Raw genomic sequence first — 15,822 nt, forward strand, 5'->3', positions numbered from 1 at the left:
TGCAATTTCCAAGATGTGTCTGTGCTTCCTCTCAGCTATCCCATTTTTCTGAGGAGTATAGATACATGTTCTTTGATGAAGGATTCAACAATTTTGAAACAGTATACTACATTCTGTATTTACAAACTCTATTCCATTATCAGTTCTAATGATTTTTACATTACTATTGAACTGCGTTTGAACAAGTTTAAGGAAATTTATTAGAACTATTATCACATCACTTTTAAGTCTCAGTAGATATACCAAGTCATCTTTGAATGATCATCTACAATTGTCAAAAATATTTTATTTCCATCAAATGTTTGCACAACATATGATCCCCATATATCAATGTGTAGTAACTGAAAATTCTCCTCAACTTTGTTCGTACTATTATTGAAAGGCAATCTGGTGTGTTTTGCTAGTGGGCAGACATTACAATTTCCTAACTTTCTTTTACACTCATCATATGTCAAAGTAAAAGAATGTCTTATTGCTCCTATAGGAGCATGTCCTAATCTTCTATGCCACAGCTCAATGTCCTGACTTTTATTCCTTCCAGCTAGTCCCAATAATGCAATCCTCTTCCTTTCAGGAGAAGATTGAGGAAGCAAGTAGAGTCCTCTCCTTTTTCTACTAATCCCCTTCACCTTCCCACTACAAAGGTCCTGGAATATGCAAAAATCGGGGTAGAACCCAACACAACAACTTAGAGCTCTGGTGATCTTAGATACTGACAAGAGATTATATCTAAAATCAGGTATGTATAAAACATTATAAAGTCTTTCTGTGTTCATCACATTACAAGACCCTATGTGAGTTACATGTGCGACTGCTCCATTAGGTAGATGTACCTTTTTAGAGTTATTTTGATCAAATTCCAACCTATTCTTCAATAGTTCTAGGTCTGAGATCATGTGGTTTGTTGCTCCAGTGTCTATGATCCATGCATCACTATATTCATTTGCAAGGAAAGCTTTAATACTACCTGCCATATTTGCTGAGCTACTTGCCATGTTTGCTGAGCTCTCAGGTATGTTTTCTTTATTGAGGATCTTCATTATTTGATTATATTGTTATGCAATAAAATGTGGAGGTTGTAGGGTGAATATAGGTCCTATAAATGCATCTGCCTCAATCCATCTATAGGTTGATTCCTTCCTCCCCCTGCATCAGGAGGTTTGGTGTCTCCCAAAATCACATTGAGTGCAGAGTTCCCTCCAAACTTCTTTCTAAACTTGAAATCCTCTGGATAGCCAATCAACTTAAAGCAGCCATCTCTAGTGTAGCCTTTCATCTTGTAGTAGTCACACTGGACATTGTAATTCCTTTTGACTTTCTGAGCATAAGATCCATTTATGCTTAGCAGGGCTGTCATTTCAGCTTTGTCTCCACCAATTGTCATATTTGCTATGCTTCTCTGGCTCTCTCTTTCAACCAGGATGGAGTAAGCTTTGTTCACTCTCGGAAGTGGCTCCATCATCATGATCTATTCACGAGCCTGTTCATATATCTCGTTTAGCCCCATGAGGAATTGCAACAACTTCTGCCTCCGCAAAAGTTACATAATCTCGAGACTTTGGACAGTCACATCCAGGAACTGGTGCTAAACTGTCAAATTTTGCCAAAGTTCCCGCAATTTGGAGAAGTAACTCGCAATAGAACTGGTTCCTTGGTTCACTGTGGCGATTGCTTTATGCAGCTGAAAAATTCTAGATCCGTTAACCTTGTCGAATCTCTCCTTTAAATCTCTCCAAACAGCACATGCATCTGAGGAATATACAATTCCACTCAGTAAATCCTTCGAAACACAATTCATTATCCACGATAGAACGATCGCGTTGCATCTCTCCCACAGATCTGTCAGATTTGGACCATAACTTTCCTTTTTGCAGGTGCCTTCAATGAATCCTATCTTATTGCATCCTAGGATTGCAATACGCATTGCTCGACACCATATGGAATAGTTCTCGGATCATGTCCGTTGCAGAGAGATCAGTATCGCTCCTGAATTATCTGTGGAATGCAAAAATAGAGGATGATTATGGTTCAAATTCTCAAGCAAAGTGTTGTTTGCTTCAAACTCAGAGATCTTCAAGTTGTGCCCTAGAAATCGAAGAAGATTCAGAAGAAGCTATCTCTTAAATCGAAGCTGAAAACTGACGAAGTTAGCTAATTAGGAACTTTTAAGACCATAATAATGGCCTCATAGCTCTGATACCATGTGGAATTTGGAGGTGACAGCCATGGAAGCTAGCTTCTTAGAAGAAGAAATGAGAGAGGAGAAAGGATATACAGTAACCGACTTTACTGTTGTATTGAAAAGCTGTGTATGAAATATGTACATTGCCCTCTTGTATATAATACTCACTAACTACTCTAACTAATGACAGCTAATTACAGTTGTACTGCTCATTTAACAAATAACTATAATTTGTTATCTCCTAACTAACTAACCACTACACGTGCTCCTCACGTGCTAAGTTATTCCCTTCTCAACAAATGCTGCAATTATAAAACCACGAAGAAGAAAAAGCAAAAAGGTCATTTCACAATATCCAACAATGAGATATAGTAGTCGAACAGGGAAGCTCAAAAACGTCCGTTTATAGAGCCTACCGCTTTATCTCAAAAAGAAAAGATTTTCTTTTTGTATTCAAAGAAAGAAAGTCGTCTTCTTCTTCTTTTTCACTAGCTAGAAGCTCAAAATAACTTTGTCCGTTTGCTTCTTTAGCATTCAATTCTTCATTTCCTCATCCTCGATCTTCACAAAAAAATAGCATTCTCACCGACTAGTGCTAGCTGTCTTAGATTTTATCTCTCTTTCTCTCTCTCTCTCTCTCTCTCTATATATATATATAGAGAGTGATTATGTTAATCTTAAAACGATCGACTTTGCACAAGACCTATAACCAAAAGCGACAACTCTCTCTGAGGAACTCGACAAAATAATCTTATTCGTAATTTCAGGAGAAGGGGTGCCTCCTCACAAAGGAGGTCGAAACTCTATAATATATAATATATCTGTGTGGAGAAAGCTATCGATCAGTTCTAATAATAAAAAAAGAATAGGGAGTGATAAAGGGATTTCTTTTGGCAGTGAGCATCAGCAACATTTATTATTCCATAATATTTCTCAGCAGCAGCAGTTGCAAAATAATCAGATTGCTTTTGGAATGTTACAGCAGCAGTCAACTTCAGCATCATCTTCCATTCCGGGAAACTTTATGTAATCTTTTCCTTTTGTTTAATTAAAATTAGGGATACAAAAATTCATCTCATGATTTAATTTCTTCACAGCTCATTTCTCCATTTCTCTTGAGTTGATAATTTTTTTAATTTTTTTTTTTCTGTCGTTTTTCCACGAGCAGAAGCAAAGACAATACTTGTGGAGCTAATTATGATTTAGGTGAACTGGATCAAGCCTTTTTCCTTTACCTTGATGGTCAAGATCCTTCAGTAAACCATGACCAAAGACGTGAGCTTTCCTTCCACCCATTTTTTTCTTCTTCTCACCAATGAATGTGTTCTGAATTTAAATTTGATGGATTCAGCTTTTAAAGTTTTTAGTATTAAATCCACCATTTTTCTGGTGAAGCTACTTTTTTCTGATTTAAGGGAAAATATATATTGTTTCCACCCTTTTTGATTTTATCCTATTCCTTTTTGTTTTCAGACATAAGAATTCACAAAGCAGGTTGTACAGTGAAATGTACAAATGAAAGATTTTAATGACCCTCTATTTCATGATCTTTATAGCTTTTAAACTTCAATTTGTCCCTTTTTCTGTTTTATAAAATAATTGTGAGATGAGACCACCGACTCTGAACATTTTTCCATCACAGCCCATGCATGTTGAACCAACATCAATTAAGGTACGCAAACTCAAACATGGATACCAAGTTTAATTTTTATGTGTATAGAAAGGCAATAATAATAATAATAATAATAATAATAATAATAATAATAATAATAATAATAATAATAATAATGTTTAGTTTCATTTTCTTGCTGTTTATGTTTTCTATAATTTCTAATTGGCTTGTTATTTTCTGCGTATGGTAGGCAAATACTGGATTGGTTTCTAGTGGTTCCGAGAAATCATCTCAGCCGTCCATGGAGTTATCCAACCCTAAAAATGAAATTATTTCTACTTCTGTACATGAACAAAAAAGTTGCTAAGGTAGCGTTTACTTTAACTTTCTCATGGTTAGTATATTCCTTAGCAAATATTAGTCCCTTCATTCCAGTTTTGGAGTATGATGGTCTAACTATTCAATTTTTGTGGGATTTCAGACAAAAATTGTTTAATTTTTTTGAAATAAAATTTACATGCTCAGGAATTATATGAAAAGATTATAATTCACATAGTTAATAATCTAAAGATTTAAAACATAATTTAAGAAAATAATGGTCAAATAAGAACTTTTTTAACTTTTCAAATAATAATAATAATAATGTCACATAAATTAGCACAAAGAGAATAATTTTTCCTTTGCCGCATTTTGTATTTAATTTCCCCTAAAAAGTTTTCATTGGTTGGTGTTAGCGAGAATGGAACAGGAAGGGTCTAAATTCAAGTTCAGAGAAAGATGCATCTAAAACACCAGATCATAAGGTCAGACTTGTGGTTTCTGATATTTTGCATAAATGTAATACTATCTTTTTTGGGAATTTTAATTTTAGTTAATTGCTTTTCTTTGCAGATATTAAGAAGACTTGCTCAGAATAGAGAAGCAGCTAGAAAAAGCAGGCTTAGGAAAAAGGTACTACATGTAAACTTAATTATTTTCTTTAAATAATTAAAACAGGAGCATCGTGCTTGAGCAATTATATATTTAATTTATGGAAATTTGTTTTATCTACTTATTTTCCATTGCAGGCTTATATTCAGCAGCTAGAGTCAAGTAGGATTAGGCTTGCCCAGTTAGAACAAGTATTACAGAGGGCCAGATCTCAAGTAACTAAATTTGATTCCTTTAACCAACTCAGCCTATTATAAAGCTCATAGAATCATTTGTTGTTGCTTCTATATTCACAATTATTATGGAAAAAAAATTGACCTTAAAAAAAATTCAAATATTTGTAGGGATTTCATTTTGGGGGTAACGCTCTTTTAGGAGAAGACCAAGGCCTTCCTGTTAACATGGGCAGCATGAGCTCGGGTAAATTTTCAATCCCATAAAATAGAATGTATTTGGTATAATAGAAGTCATTTTTTAAGAAAATATATTTACGAGAAATTAGTTTTGAGATTAAGAATTTTAAGTTTACGGGATTCTGAATAATAATTATATATATATATATATATATATATATATATATATATATATATATATATATATATATATATATATACAATGAATTTCTTAACATAAATACAATTAAAATTTTGGTTAAAGTTACTGAATATTGCCAACCTATAGATCGAGCTCTAATTCCATCAGTTTTCAGGTGTATTAGGTATTTGTCCAGATTTTCTTACCATTATTGATTTTCCTATCTCACGAAGGAAAGGACAACATATTTACCATAATTGGGTTTTTCTTTTCCTAGAAGGAAAATATAATGCTTCCATATTTGGCTAGTCCTTTTTCTTGTAGGAAAAGGTTTGGACTTCTATAAATTGAGGATCCTTCCTTCTCATTCAGGAGCATCCACAATGTAGCCATGGGGTTTGAGAGTCGTATTTAGGAGGAGAACTTTACGGGACAAGTGTGTCACTTGTGTTTGCCTCTTCGTGAGGCCATTCTCTCGATATTTTGTACTCTCTTTTAGTATAGTGGATTGCTCATCTATGCCGTGGATGTAGGTCAGTTGACCAAACCACGTTAAATGTTTGTGTCTCTTTTGGTATATTTCTCTTTTGTTGTATGATTTATCGTCGTTCAAGTGTTACTTTACTAGCTTCCGCATGACACCTAATTTTTCGGTCCTAACAAGTGGTATTAGAGCCTTGGTTATTTATCCGGGTTGTTACGAAAAATATGAGCAAGATGATATGTTTAAAAGCAATTATAATGTTTGGAGAAGTAAGATGAAATACTTGTTGTTCGTGAAGAAGATGCATCTACCCGTTTTTTCAGCTCATAAACCCGATAGTGTATCTGATGAAGATTGGATTTCGAGCACCAACAAGTATGTGGATATATACGACAATGGGTTGAAGATAATGTCGCAACCATATTGTGAACGAGACACATGCGAGATCATTGTGGGAAAAGCTAGAGGCTCTTTATGCTTCAAAAACTAGGAACAACAAGTTGTTTCTGCTAAAGCAATTGATTACCTTTAAATACAAGGAAGGCAGCCCTATCCTTGATCATATAAATGATTTTCAGGGCATAATTGATCAGCTGTCTGGAGTGGGAGTTAATTTTGATGGTGAGATACAAGGACTTTGGCTTCTTAATACTCTACCAGACTCTTGGGATACTCTTCGTGTTTCTTTGACAAATTCAGCTCCTGGAGGTAAGGTGACTATGGAATATGCCAAGAGTGATGTGTTGAACGAGGAAATAAGGAGAAAATCTCAGGGTTCGTCCTCACAAGTAGATAACTTGGTTACAGAAGATCGCGGGAGAGACGGAACAAGAGGCTCGTGGAATAGAGGTAAAAGTAGAAGTAAGTCAAGGTCCAAATACCATAATATTACATGCAACCACTGTGGCAAGAAAGGACATATCAAAAGGTTTTGCCGCAAGTTGTTGCAAGACATTAAAGAAGGAAAGAAAGTTAAAAATAACGAGAACAATGTTACTGCTATTGTTCGAGATGACCTTCTGTTCGTTTATGATGAAAATTTCATCAATTTGGTATCCCATGAGACGAGTTGGAGAGTAGATTCTGGAGCTACCTCACATGTCACACCAAGAAAAGACTTTTTCTCATCTTATACTCTTGTTGATTCTGGAGTGTTAAAGATAGGCAATGGCAGTGATGTTAAGGTGTTTGGTGTTGGAACAATTTGTTCAAAAAATAATAATGGTTCAACGTTAATTCTTCAAGATTTCAAGCATGCTCCAGACTTTCCTTTCAATTTGATCTCCGCTGGAAGATTAGACGATGAAGGTTACCATAATGCCCTCTTTAATGGCCAATGGAAGCTCACTAAGGGTTTGTTAGTAGTGGCTCGAGAAGTCAAGTCTAGTCATTTATATGTGACATAGGGCTCTATTCTTAATGACTCAATAAATCTGGTGGAAAGTGATACTTTATCAGAATTGTGGCACAGAAGATTGAATCATATGAGCGAGAGGGGGATTACGTGTTTGGCTAAGAAAAGTTTGCTTTCTGGAGTGAAACAAGCAAAGCTGAAAAGGTGTATCCATTGTTTAGCTGGCAAACAGAAAAGGGATTCCTTTTATAGCCATCCTCTCTCAAGAAAGCCCGATTTATTGGAGCTAGTACACTCTGATTTGTGTGGTCTTTTTAAAGTAAAGTCAAAAGGTGATGCACTTTACTTTGTGACCTTCACTGATGATCATTCTCGTAAGCTCTGGGTGTATCCTTTGAAATATAAAGATCAAGCACTTGGCGTGTTTAAAGAATTTCATGCCTTAGTTGAGAGACAAATGGGGAAGAAATTAAAATGTATTCGCACTGGCAATGGTGGTGAATATTGTGGTCCCTTAGATAACTATTACAAGGAACAAGGAATTCGTCATCAGAAAACTCCGCCCAAGACGCCTCAATTGAATGGTTTGGTAGAGAGGATGAATAGAACTCTAGTTGAGAGAGTTAGATGCTTGCTTTCAGAAGCTAAACTTCCAAATATATTTTGGGCGAAAGCACTTAACACTGTTGCCTATGTTATCAATATGTCTCCTGCTGTTGCTTTGGATGGTGATGTCCCAAACAGAGTTTGGTTTGCCAAAGATGTTTCTTATGATCACCTAAGAGTTTTTTGGGTGTAAAGCTTGTGTGCATGTTCCTAAAGATGAGAGATCGAAACTGGATGTCAAAACTAAGCAGTGCATCTTTATCGGTTATGGTAAAGATGAATTTGGGTATCGTTTTTATGATCCGGTTGACAATAAACTTATTAGAAGTCGTGATGCAATATTCTTTGAAGACTAGACTATTGAAATTGACAAAGCTGAGAAGATAGATTCTCAGAGTAATGAGAGCTTAGTTGATATTGATCCAGTTTTTATTGCTAAGGCACCTATTGCACATGAAGGAACCCAAGACTATAATGAAGATAGTGATCAAGATCAAAATGATCATCATGATATAGATGTTATTGATGCTCCAGTTGATGAAGTTGTGGTTGATCAACAACCAATTCCTACTCAGGTAACTATTTCGAATGCTCTTGAAACCTCTCTTAGAAGATCTACAAGGGAGAAGCAAAAATCCATGCGCTATCCTCCTGATGAGTATGCACTTTTGCCTAACATGGGAGAAGCTGAGAGCTATGATGAAGCCATGCAAGATACTCACAAAGATTAGTGGATAGAATCCATGGAAGATGAGAAGAAGCCACTCCATGAGAATGGCACATATGAGTTAGTGAAATAGTCGAACGGTAAGAGAGCTTTATCTAACAAATGGATATTCAGAATAAAGCAAGATAACCATACCTATGCGCCTAGATACAAGGTGAGGTTAGTTGTTAAAGGTTTTGGCCAGAAGAAGGGAGTTGACTTTGATGATATTTTCTCCCCAGTTGTGAAGTTATCTTCTATTCGTGTGGTTCTAGGCTTAGCCGCAAGTCTAGATTTAGAAGTTGAGCAGATGGATGTCAAGATTGCTTTTCTTCATGGTGATTTAAATGAGGAGATTTATATGGAGCAGCTTGAGGACTTCGTAGTTAAGCTTGCAGATAAGCATGCATTTTGTAGAAAATTGGCAGGCATGAAGCCTGTCGATAGTTTCTCTACTTGAAGACACATTTGGCCCCTTGGCTGGAGGGGGAGTTGTTGGGCACATGCCCATGTTGTCCAGCCAAATGCCTAATGGCCTAATCCTATTCTCTTTTGGTTTCCATTCCTTTTCGAAATTGGATTCGGTGTTTATTCCTATTTTGAGTGGATTGGCTTTAAGAGAAAGCACCACCCATGATCTATAAATAAGACAACCTTGGAGAATTATTCCATGCTCATTGGTACAAGTCTTTGAAAGACTTAAGCACATAAGAGTGATTTTTGAGAGAGCTTTCATCAAGAGAGAAGAGAGAAGAAAAGTATTTGTTTTTGCTGCAGATTTTTATTCCGACCAGTCAACTTCAAATCACGTTTCTGATTCGTTTACCATTGGATTGCGCTGATATTTTGACTGAGTGTTCTTAACATCTTGATCTTTGATTTGAACGGTGGAGATCTGATTTAGAGACACGTAGCATCTGATTTCGAGCCTCGAACAACAGCTTTGTTGACATGTGATTTTTGACCCTTCCCGAAATTTTACCCATTTTAGCATGTAAATATTTAGTTTAGGCCTAATATCGCCATTTCAACTACTTTTTACTATTTCACTTTATTTTATTACAAAAAAATAAAAAATTACAAAAAAAATAGGTTTATTAATATTTTATAGTCATTTTTAATCTTAAAAAAAAATTATTACAAAAAAATAGTACCTTATCTTTATTTTTACAATCTTGAAAAACACAAAAAAAAAAATAGTTTTATGTTTTATAGTTTAGTTCAATTAATTAAAATTAGTTTTATATTTTTATATTATAATTGTACATAATTTTAGAAGAAAGAATTAGTTTTAGGTTGGTTTATCCCGTTTTTATAAATCTTATAGTCCATTTTTTTTAGTCTTTGGCCCAAAATCCCTAGCCCATAGTTCCTAGGTCCATACCCCTAACCTAATCACTACCCTATATAATACTACCTACACCACACACACCCTACACTAAAAGATACAACCAGGCGCAATACAACAAAAATACGCCCAAAAAATCTGAAGGAGAACGCTGGAAAAGTTGAACAGCTGCGCCAAAAAGAGGACCCCCCCACCCCCTCGGATCGTCCTCTTCACCCCCCCCCCGTTTTCAAGTCTTCTTCTTCAGAACTTCCTTAGAACACCCATCAACGGGAACCTTCAGCAGCACCTAATCAACACAATCCATGCCACCTTCACAAAATCAGTAGCGCCGCATTTGAGCAAAACCAAACGACACCCCCCTCCCCAACGTCTCTCCTTCTTCTTTCACACACACGCAGCCGATCTGATTCCCAAACTCGCCGGAAACCAGCCCTGAAAATCCATGAAGATCGGCCAATAATTCCAGTTTTGGAACGCAATCAAACAGCCTCAGAATCTGTCGAAACACCAACTCGAGATTTCCAGCCCGTGGTCGAGTTTCTGTCGCCATTCGCGATTCCGTTCGAGGTCTTCGGGTCCCTGTTCCGGTTGTGGTCATTTTCTGGTGCGTTTCTGTTTCCTTACTCTGCTTTGATGTGATTGAGAGCAAATTACATTAATAGAGATATATCTCATTACCGTTTACATAGTTGTTTGAACATTTTGAGTGAGTTTCCTTGTTTAATGTTGTTGGATATGCTATAATTTGTTCTGGTAATTAGTCTGCTAGTTTGGTTAGTTTGCTGTGTTTTTGTTTGAAATTAGCTTAAAATCTCTAAAAATGTTGAGTTGCTTGTTATTTTATGAATTAACAATTGTTCAGTTAAATTAAATTAGGAAGAGCAAATAAATGGGTTGTTGGGTAGTTTAACATATTTGCCTTCTCTCTCAATTTGTCTAATTTTCTCCAGTTCATTTACGTTACATTCTATTCCCCTCACAATTGCCGGTTTGCCATTTTCGTTTTGTTTTCAATTGCATTGGACGCCAATTCTTTTCAGACTCGGTTGTTGAAAGTTTTCTGATTGGTAGCGTTTAGTCGAACAGTTTTACGTCGCTCCAAATTGGAAAATTGGCTCAACGAAGATAAATTTGTTACTTTACAGATTTTATGGCGCTATAAGTTCGTCATTTGTTTTTTAATTGGTTTCAAGTTAACGCCACTTCCTTTCTTAAATTTGAGGATCTTGTATTGCTTATGCCAGCCATTCCTATAGCTTTTCTCTAATTTTTTAATTTATCTCATTGTTGTTATTCAAGATATCAATTACTGTTTGTGCAATTCCTAAGGATTCAGTTTCAGAGGTCTGGAATGTGCATTGTTACATTCTTTATTCCCACCACTAGTTAAAAAAAAAAAAAAGAAAAGGAGGTGTGCCATATCAAATAACACAAAATAGCTTATGGCCCTCAAAAGTAGTTCGAACATCCTTTAAAATTAGAAGTGAGATGAGCCTCGCCAAACAAAGATGCATAAATCGTGGGGCCCTCATTAAATGCTCTATTAAAATATTTTAGAAATTCGGGACGTGGCGAATTTTCATGGCCAGCAAAGTTAATAAGACGCTAGCCACTTCAGGCGCGCTTTTAATAATTTTACCTTCTTAAATACGGGTGTGCATTTATGTGACCCAAATCCAAATCTCAACGAAGTCGAAATGTGCCAAAAATCACGGGCGTACTGGTGCGACGTGGTTTGAGATACATTTTCACGACGTTGCAAGTCTTATTAAAATATAAAAATAAAAGCAGGTTACTAATAAAAGGCACATAAGTTAAAACATGTCTTTAAAATCAGATTTTTAGCCATATATAATAATTTAAGCGACCGTGCTAGAACCACGGGATCCGGGGATGCCTAACACCTTCCCTCGTGTCAACAGAATTCCTTATTCAGAATTTCTGGTTCGCAGACTCCAATTGGGAAGTCGAAATTTTTCCTCGATTTGGGATTCAAAATTAAACCGGTGACTTGGGACACCTAAAGCCAATCTTATCCCAAGTGGCGACTCTAAAATAAATAAATAATCTCATTTCGAATAATGTCACTTTAAATGGAAAAACTCCCTTATGCATTATCCTTCGGGGTAGGTGTGTAAAAAAGGAGGTGTGACAAGCTTCATTTTTGTGGATTCTCCTCTTTCTTCTATTGATTCATTGTTGCTCTGTGTTTGACACTTATTATGTAGCCAATTTGAAAAACTTTTGTAACTCTCTTATTGTTATAGTGGAGCTTTTGGATCTTTGATCCGTGGTTTTTATCTTCGATTTGAAGGATTTTCCATGTTAAAATTTGGTATTCTTTATCTTCTTTATTTTCGGGTTTGCCTCTTCCTCGACAAAACAGTGGTATCAGAGCGAGGTTTAAGACAAGTTCATCTTGGCGGGTTCAATTCTAGCCGCAACAAATTTGACGATAATTGTGATTTTTGTCTGAGAAATTTGACCGGTGTGCTACGCACGTTGAGACAAACTTTGTGGTGGAGATTTGGAGATGAACTTGTTGAAGGTTATGTGAAGAAGGTGGATCAAATTTATTTTGTTAGAAAATTCAGGCCAAAGGGGAGAATTGTTAGGTGTTTGTCCAGATTTTCTTACCATAACTGATTTTCCTATCTCATGAAGGAAAGGAAAACATATTTACCATAATTTGGTTTTTCTTTTCCTAGAAGGAAAATATAATTCGTCCATATTTGCCTAGTCCTTTTTCTTGTAGGAAAGGGTTTGGACTTCTATAAATTGAGGATCGTTCTTTCTTATTCAGGAGCATCCACAATGTAGCCATATGGGATTTGAGAGTCGTGTTTAGAGGGAGAACTTTACGAGACAAGTGTTAGTGTGTCACTTGTGTTTGCCTCTTCGTGAGGTTGTTCTCTCGATATTTTTTACTCTCTTTTAGTATAGTGGATTGCTCATCACGGCTGTGGATGTAGGTCAGTTGACCGAACCACGTTAAATATTTGTCTCTTTTGGTATATTTCTCTTTTGTTGTATGATTTATCGTTGTTCAAGTTTTGCTTTACTAGCTTCTGCATGAGACCTAATTTTTCGGTGCTAACAAGGTGTTCGTTTAGAAAGAAAGTAATTTTTATTAAGAGGAAGAAAATGTCTTCTCCCTCACTTATGACCGATAGTTATTCTCTTATTTTAGGTTAACTCTGTATTACTTATTCTAATTAATATTTAGACATTATTATTACCTATATTTAGTATTCAAAATTTTCATCATAATACTCTCTGGTTTGCTAATATTATCATTAGTTTTTAATATATACTTCCTCTATTTTAATTTATGTGAATTTATTTGACTAGGCAATGAGTTAAAGAAAAAGAAAAAAAAGACTTCTGAAAGTTGTGGTTGTAAATATATTATAACATTTGTACGACTATAAATCTTTTAAAACTTGTAGTGTAAATGGCATGTTATTTTAAGGATAGTGTTGAAATTTTCCTTATTAGAAAAGGGTTCACCATTTTTAAAATATATTCAAAAGGAAATAGGTTCATATAAATTACAATGGATGGAGTATATATATTTTTCTCGAGACATATTTCCCATGCACTAACCAATCAAACATCTCTCAAGAAGATATTTCATTAAAAAATTACTAATGTCGTCGTACTATATAATATTCTCTTCGTCCCATTTTATGTGATAATTTTGATTGGATACAAAATTTTAAAAAAATATATTTTTGAAACTTGTGAACTAATATAAGTTATAAATATTTTTATGACTATAAAGCATCTCATTAAGAATAAATGAGATTATAATATAATTTTTTTGGAACAACTAAAAAGGCAAGTGCATCACCTATTGTGACGGAGGGACTAGTAGATACTATCGGTTTAAAGATACTCTCTTGTGCCATATAACCTGTTGCTTTATGTTTTATTAGTATTATTCTGATTATGGATATAACCTTTTGATATTGTACGCAGAGGCGGATGCACGCTTATCGAAATGGTGTCACACGACACCGCTTCGTCGAATTTTTTTTTTAAAATATATGTATTAATATTGCAAGGAAACGAATAAGTAGAAAAAAATGACACCACTAGACTTAAACTGTGCTTTGGCGTGTTAGCTATGTGCTTGATTTTGCTCTAGGAGGTCAAATGTTCAAATCTCAATTGGCACAATTTTTCTTTTGCAAATATGTGAGAGAGCCTTTGTGGGAAGTGGAATTGAACTCAGGACATTTTCTAACTTAAGACTTAACAAAACTAATGGACTGAGGGTCTATTGGAAACAGTCTCTTTATTCTCAAGTAGGGGTAAGGTCTGCGTACACACTACCCTGCTCGGACCCCACGGTGTGGAATAATACTTGATATGTTGTAATTGTTGTATAAATTTCGACACCACTTACAAAAATTCCTGCGTACGCCTTTGACTGTACGTATTCATGTTAATTTAGATGCAGCAGTTTTTGATATGGAGTACGGAAGGTGGCTGGAGGATCAGCATCGTCTCATGTGCGAGCTGCGTAGTGCAATACTGCAGGAACATTTGCCGGATAACCAACTTGGGATGTATTTCGCCAATTGCGTGACACATTACGACGACATCATGAACCTTAAGAGCATGCTTGCAAAATCCGACGTCTTTCATCTTGTTTCCGGCATGTGGAAAACTCCGGCGCAGAGCGCTGTTTCATTTGGATCGGAGATTTCCGGCCATCCGACCTCATTAAAGTACGTAAAAAAAGAGTTTAGCATCTACACACTCCTATATAGTATAATGTAATATTTACATGGGTGAATATTAGGTGCATATTTGGGAGTTTTATGCATGTACGTATATAAGCTGATTAATCTTGGTTTGTTGTGTCTAATGATTCATGATTAGATTAACAGAAGAACTGTTTACCCTTGAATCCGGATAACAATTGAATTTATATGGGGTTTTAAGGATCCGTGAACTAAAAGATACAAAAGGCTTTTAGGTTGAGGAAAATAAAGATAAAGACTCAACAATTGCCGTTAAAGTAAATAATCGCAGAATATAATATTGCTTAGAACAATTGTGCTTGATGATCCACAAGAATTTAGAGAGATACCCATTTATACATTCTGATTAAGGGTAAAAATAAGGTAGGTAAATTGATTACATCGTGGATCCCTGTAATTACGCCTTAATGGCCTGAAGTGGTTGAGAAAATCACGTTTGGGCGAGATATCCGGCGACGCTTGGTTATCCGTTACGAGCCCGGCTTCCGACCTTGTGTGTTTCTCCAGTCCGGTGGTGATTCCTTTCGAGCTCTGTAACGGTCTCGAAATGACTCGACCTCGGTTGTAGACGTGGCCGTCGTTCTACCTTGCATCCAGGTCGGGTTCGATGGCCCCGACTTGCTCCGGACCGGATCCAACCCGGTCGGGCTCAAGCAAAAAAGGGTATCACCCAATACAGATAGTCCCCTCGTTTATTAGAGAGTAATGATAATAAACGATATGACCGGTGACGTGATGCCCGTGACGTATGGCCATACGCCAGGTGAAAAAGCCATCGAGTGCTCTGACCATGCCTGCTGCAGGCATTTAATGCTTCTCTTAATTATCTGTCGCTTCGTGTTTGTGGCTTCGCGATTCGTGCCACCGCCTCATGGAAAAAGTATAAACGACCCTTCCAGGTTCAACATTTCCTATCTTTCTCAAATTCTGCATTGGTTGTATTTTCTTTTCGTCTCTTCGTAAAGCTTTAAGAAATGGCGAAAACTTCACAAAGTGTTCCTTCTAGACCAAGCTCGGCCGCGAGCCCCGCTAGATCTGATGAACATGCACCAGAACCCCCATTGAAAGCATTCACACCGACTGGTTGCTCGGTATCTGCCGACTTCCAGGTTGAAAACCCATCATCGGTCCCGGGCCGTGGCGAACCGGCATCGGAGTACATTAGTCTAATCACTCCCGGTTGCCTAGACCGGGTGAGGGCTGAATGTAGATGGGAAGGGAAAGACCTGGCCGCCCCTTCCCGTGACGAGTCGATTATGACTCACGTTGAGGGATATCTTAGCGTATATAC

At 36.4% G+C, this 15,822-nt stretch overlaps 1 pseudogene; it reads left to right on the forward strand.

Moving 5' to 3' along the window:
• LOC109233586 lies at positions 2,202-14,635 on the forward strand (annotated as a pseudogene).

Source organism: Nicotiana attenuata, chromosome 10 (assembly GCF_001879085.1).
Source record: "Nicotiana attenuata strain UT chromosome 10, NIATTr2, whole genome shotgun sequence".
Lineage (NCBI taxonomy): Eukaryota > Viridiplantae > Streptophyta > Magnoliopsida > Solanales > Solanaceae > Nicotiana > Nicotiana attenuata.